This window comes from Penaeus monodon, chromosome 8, assembly GCF_015228065.2.
Source record: "Penaeus monodon isolate SGIC_2016 chromosome 8, NSTDA_Pmon_1, whole genome shotgun sequence".
NCBI lineage: Eukaryota > Metazoa > Arthropoda > Malacostraca > Decapoda > Penaeidae > Penaeus > Penaeus monodon.
In genome coordinates this window covers 53704617-53712116 of record NC_051393.1, presented here as the reverse complement: position 1 = coordinate 53712116, position 7500 = coordinate 53704617, and positions in this window count along the sequence as shown.

Sequence of the window (7500 nt, the reverse complement as noted above, 5' to 3'; positions counted from 1 at the left end):
CTATCAACAAGGAGGTTTTCTATGCTCCTCTCAAACCTTTTTGAGGTCAAAGAAGATTGCTAACATGTTATGCCACTGTGCAAAGGAATTCTGAATAGCAGTCCCCATCATCACAAATGCATCTGTGGTTGATCTAAATTTTCTAAACCCATATTGATATAGTGTCAGCACGTTTTCGTTCTTAAAAAGCCATGTCAACCTGAAGCTTACCCTTTCCTGCATCAGCTTGCAGATGCAGCTGGTGAGAGAAATTGGTCTGTAATTTCCTGGTATGGGAGCATCCTTACCATGTTAGGGATAGGAATGATTATAGGTTCTTTCCATGTGGATGGCACTGTGCCCTTCCTAAAGATCCTATCGAATAGGTCCAACAGTAACTTTCGGGAGCTCTCAGATAAATGAGATATCATTTAGTATGGAATATCATCACTCCCTGGGGCAGTCTAATGGCAGTCTTGCAAAGCAGAATTAATCTCCTTGCGCAAAAATGGCAAGTTGTATGGAAGTTCTGCTGCAGTCCTATTGAAGACTGACATTGCTCGTTGCTCCTGTTTAGCCCAAATTGCCATCATTTGCAGCAGCATTTTTGTTCGTGAGGATTATGCCATTAATCTTCAGAGCATGTGGTGACATGGATATGCTTTTTCCAGCGAACTTATGCACCTTCACTGGAAATCATTCATAGATTCCTGCACTATGGCAGTTGATCTAAAATTATTCTAGTCTGCATATTCAAGTTGCATCTCTGTACTCCATTGGCTGGAATACCATTCACCCTCAAAAGTACTGGAAAGTGATCACTTCCATATGTCTTCCATGACCTGCCAAGTGAAATCTAACTGTGAACCAGGTGAACCAACTGACAGGTTAATATTGGAAATTGTTCCAGTTTGAATTTGGAAATGTGTGGGTGTATCACTGTTCAGTAAAAGTTCCTCTACTCTTGACAACAGGGACCTTGAGGGCTGCACAAAGTGTCTCAGCAGAGGTAATGCCTACCACTGAAATCTCCATAGAGTAGAAATGGATAAGGTAACTGCCCAGGTAGATATTCCAAATCATCTATGTTGAAATTATGTAGAGGAAGGTAGATGGATGCAACAGTATAAGTCATGTCAAGCCTATTCTCAAGCCTTCACTTGCAGTGTCATATATATATATGTGTATATACATATAAGGGTGGTATGTATATATATGATATATAAAGTTAAAATAGAGATAATATATATATAAAAATAAAAATATATATATATAAAAATATATAGTAGATAAAATATAAAATATAGATATATAAAAGATATATATAAATAATTAAGAATGATATCTAGAGTAAGTATATTTTAGAAAAAATAATTAGGATAAGATATTAATAATTAAAAAATATATATATATATATTTTAAGATAGAATATATATATAATAGATATAGGATATTAAAAAGATAAGATATAATATATCATAATTAATATATATATAATATATATATTATATATATAAGATATTAGATATATATTGATATAGGTATATATAATAATAATATAATATATATATATATATGATATATATATAGATATAATAATATATATATATATATATATTATATATATATTTAGATGATGATATAAAATTTTTATATATATTATATATTATATATATATATTTTATATTATAAAATATGTATAATATATTATTATTAATATATATAGGATGTATATATTATATAGTATATTTAAAATAGATTTTATATATATATATATATATATATGATGATTTATTATATATATAATATAATATATATAATAATATAATATAATATAATAATATATATATATAGTAATATATAATATAAAAAAAATATAAAAATTTAATAAAAATTAAAAATTATAATGATATAATAAAAAAATAAAAAATATATATATATATAATTAATATTTTAATTAATAAAATATAAAAATATATATCAAATTTAAAAATATAAAATAATAATATATAATATTAAAATAATTAAAAATATATATATAAATATATATATATATAATTAAATTATATATATATATATAATATATATATATTTTAATATTATATATAATAAATATTAATATATATTATAATATATAAATAAATTAATAAAAAATATTGTAATGTATTAAAACAAAATATTATATAATATATATATATATTATTATATAAATATATATAAAAAAAATTATATATATTATATATATACATATATATATAATATATAATATAATATATATATATATATAATATAAAATTAAATATATATCTCTTCTTCTTTTAACGGTAGGTTCATGTCTGACCCGCCGTGGTCAACATATAGAAATTTGCATTTTTTCATTGTGATGCCTTGGAGGAATAGGGGTAGGGCCCCCATTCCCTTTCCACGGAGAGTGCGGGGGTTTCCCTTTTAGGAATTATTCTCTATTTACCGGGCTTTGGGGCCAGCACTTTACTTAGGGTGGCTTGGCCCCCAGTGGGTAGGAGGCAATCGAGGTGAAGTTTCCCTTTCCCAAGGGAAACCGGCCCGGTCGTGATTCGAACCCCCCGAAATTTAGATTGCCGTCGGGCAGGGCTTGAGTCCGACGCTCTAACCATTCGGCCACCCCGGCCTTAACATATATTCATTTACAAAATATATATATAATAATAAAAAAATAATATAGAAAAAATATAAAAATATATATAATATAACATTATATAAATAATAATAAAATATATAATATATATAAATATTATATGTTAAAATATAAAATACAAAGTTAATACATACATTAAATAATATAATAATATTAAAATTTTAAAAATAAAAGGCGTAATTTTAACTATATATATAATAAAAAATATATTTAAATATAAATATAATATATATATATTATAATTTTTATATATACAACACATACATATATAATATAATATAATATTATATATTAAATAATTTTATATAAAAAAATTTTTATAAATATAGTATAGACAGAACCTACCGTTAAAAGAGAAGAATACAACACAAACAACATTAAAAATATAATAATATTTAAAAAAATATAGAAAAGATAATGATAATATATATATATATAAGAAATAATTTTAAAAAATATATATATATAAAATAATATAGAATATAAAGATAATATATGTATAAGGAAAAATGGGGTAGAATATATATATATAATATTATATAAATTGTATAGGATAATATAAAATATAAAATATAGAATTAAAAAAATAAATTTTAAGAAAAGATATATAATTAAAAATATATAGAAAATAATATATAAAAAAAATAGATTTAATAAATAACAAAATTATAAATAATATTATATATAAGAGAAATAAAGAATAGAGATATAATATAATATAGACTAAATTAAATTTTAAAATAAATATTTTAAATTAAAAAAAAATATAAATAAAAGATAATAATTTTATAGGTAATATATATATATATATATATATAGATAATAAATTTTAAAATAAAAATTTAAAAATAAAAATCTAATATATAAAAAGAAAAAATATTTATAAAGGAATATATAAAGGAAATAATTTTATAGAAAATATTATGGGTTTATTAATATAAAAAAAATAAAAAAAAATATATATATAAATATATAATATAGTAATAAAATAAAGATAATATTAGGAAATTTAAATGAAAATATATATATATATATAATATATAATATATATAAGTATAATATAATATATATAAAGATATATATTATATATTTTATATAGTATAATATAATTAAATTATATATAATGAATATATATAAAATTTGTATATATATAATTAGATATAATAATAATATATAATATATATATATATATTATATATAAGTAATAATAAAAATAAAATATTAAAATAAATTTATATATTTTTTTTTAAAAAAATATATATATATAAATTTTAATTATATAAAAAATATATATATTATAAATTTTTAAAATATATATATATATATAAATTATTTTATTATTATTTAAATAATTTTAAAATATAATATATATAATATATATAATATTTTTATAATATTTTATTTACATAAAAAAAATAATAAATATAATAATTATATATATATAATATTATTATATTTATAATAAAAATATATATATTATATATATATTAAATTTTTATATTTAAAACTAATTTAAAATATTATATATATATATATATATATTAAAAATATTAAAAATAAAAATTATATTATTTAAGATATAATAATAATATATATAAATTATAATTTTTTTATTATATATATTTATTATATTAAATTTTATTTTTTTTTTAAAAAAAATATTAAAAAATAATATATATATATATTATCATATATAAAATTTTAAATATTATATATAAGATATAAATATATATTTAAGATATATAATATATATATATTTAAATATATATATTATATTATATATATATACATTATTATTACTAAATTATATATAGATATATAATAATTTTAAAAATATATATATTTATATAATATTATATAAATAATATATTTATATAAATTATATATATATTATATATATATATATATTTTTTTTATTATATTATATATATATATATTATATATATATATATATATATACTTTTTGATAAAATTAAAAAATTTTTAAAATAAATTTTATTATTTTTTTTTTTGATATGTATTTATATATTTAAAATAAGAAAAAATTTATAAAATATTATATTTAAAATTTTATTAATTTTATAATTAAATTATATTTAAAAATTTAAATTTTGTAAGTATATTAATAATTATTTTATAAAATAATTTTAAATTTTATAAATTATTATTAATAATTTAAATTTTTTTAATTAAATAATTTAATTAACTAAAGTATTAAAAATTTAAAAATTAATGTTTTTTAAATAAAGGGGGTTTTTTATTTTTTTAAATTTTATAACAATTATAATATAATTTATTTTTATTTTTAAATTAAAATATTAAAAGGTTTTTTGTTTTAAAAAGAAATTATAATTATTGGGAAATTTAAATTTTATTTTTTAAAATTTAAAAATTTTTTAATTTTTAAAAATTTTTCCCCAAATTTTTTTTTAAAAACCCCCAAAATTTAAAAAAAAAAAAAAAACGAAGGGGGGGGGGGAAAAAAAAAAAAAAAAAAAAAACTTTTTTTAAACAAAAGGGGGGGGGGGCCCAAATTTCCCCAAGAAATTTTGAAAAGGAAAACTCCCCAAAAAAGGGAAAAATTTAAAAAATTTTAAAAGGGAGCGGGTTTCACGTTTCACCCCCCCCCCCCCCCCCCCCCTTTTACCCCATAAAAAAAAAGAAAAAAAAAACCCAAAAAAAAAAAAACTTTTGGGGGCAGATATATATATATATATATATATATATATATATATATATATATATATATAATATATATATATAATATATATATAATATATATTTATATATATATATATGTAGTAGTATATTATGTGTGTGTGTGTGTGTGTGTGTGTGTGTGTGTGTGTATACACACATGTATACACAGAGATAGATATAAGTATCTCTCTATTCATCTTTCCATCTGTCTATCGATCTATATGTGTGTATATGTATATATATACATATATAGACATGTATACATATATATGCATATATATATATGTCTATATATGTAATTCAATGCGGTATCCGGCTGTGATCAAGCTGGCTACAAGTTGTCTGTCGGCCCCTATGGCTCGGGAGCTATTCCAGCAGCGAGTAAAGCCTGCTTCTCCTGGACTTTGTTAGGTCCCAGAGAATGAGGATCTCTCCCTCGACCACATTCTTGTTAGCATGTGATGGAGGGTCCTCCTGAACCGTTGAGTTTACCAGAGTGCCTAGTTCTGTGCACTTACCATAGGCTGGCAGTGGCTACCCTACAGGTCCACTTCAAAACTCCTCTTCCCTCCAGTGGCCACTTTAAAGTGTTTTGCTTGGACAGACTATGGGAAGAGAAGTGTGCCAGTGGGTTCACCATAGCAGTCTCTGCTCGATTCACTGAACTTGATAACCTGATGGACCCTGTTACTCTGTGGGAGTTCGGCGAGCTGCCCAAGCCATGACCTCCTGGGCCGTCACACGGGGCTCCTCCACCAAGGATTGTCTCGCAAAGAGATAACCTGATGCGAAGGGTCATCAACAGGGAAGCAAGCTAGGTGTCCAAATAGCCTGAGTTGGCAATCCTGGTTTATGCAAGTAACAGGTCCCATGACAGTCTCATGGTGCAGCCGTCGGTTGGACATGTGGTCCTGCCAAATGTACCCCATGACCCGGCGAAGAGACTTGTTACAAAAGGCATCAAGATGAGACTCCAAGATACTAGGTAGCGTTCACGTTTCACTACCATAGAGCAAAACTGGCAGTATGAAGATCTTAAAGACATGCAGCTTGGTCCTTCTGCATAGGCACTGAATTCTTCAAATGCTCTTATTGATGGAGTTCATGTCTCCAGTTGCCAGACCAATCCGTCTACTGACTTCTTGGTCTGACAGCCCAGAGATATGGACTACATTGTCAAGGCATGCAAAGCTCTTAGACGTCAACATCCTCACTGCAAGCATGGATCGACTGAACGGGTTCCCCTAACAGGCCCCCAAATCCTGAATCTTGGTCTTGGTTCAGGAAACCAAGGGCTTCGCCTCATTGCTAAATGCACCAGTGACTCCAAGGACTCAACATTATCGGCAAAATCAAGGTCTGAGACCTTGATATTGCTCAGTGTTGCTCCACACTGAGTTTGGCTAGTAGCTCTGCCCATTATCCAGTCCATACAGGCGTTGAAAAGTGTTGGTGCAAAGACACAGCCTAGCCTCATCCCTGAATTACAAGGAAGAAGGTAGACAGGCCCCCACAACCCTTTACTACTCTTTCAGTACTGGTATATAGGCTTGCTATTAGGCCAATAATCTGTACTGGAATTCTCTTGAGTCTCAGAATTTCCCATAGTGATACCCCCTAACGGAAGCCGCCTTGCCGCGGTGGGGGGGCTTGAGGTCCCAATGATCTGGTGAGCCGGACCAGAGGGCTACCCATACTGGAGGGGTCACCAGTGAGGGATGAAACAAAATGGCTTCCTGGTGCACCAAGGCCTAAGAGAGGGGATGGTGACGAGATCTGTCGCGAGAATTAGAAATGGGTTGAGCGCCTTCCTGGAAACTCCACGAGGGACCTTCGTGGCTGGAAGCGAAGGGTGGATGCGGCCATGCGCCCCCGTCGGCGTTAGCCCCTTGATGATGATGATAATATATAATAGTATATATATTTGTATGTATATGCATATATATGTGTATATATATATATATATATATATATATATATATATATATATATATATATATATATATATATATATATATATATATATATATATATGATATTAGTTTTATTTGTGTTATTGTGTGTATGTATAGTATATATAGTATATATATATATTTATATATTATATATATATATTATATAGTATTATATATATGTATATATAA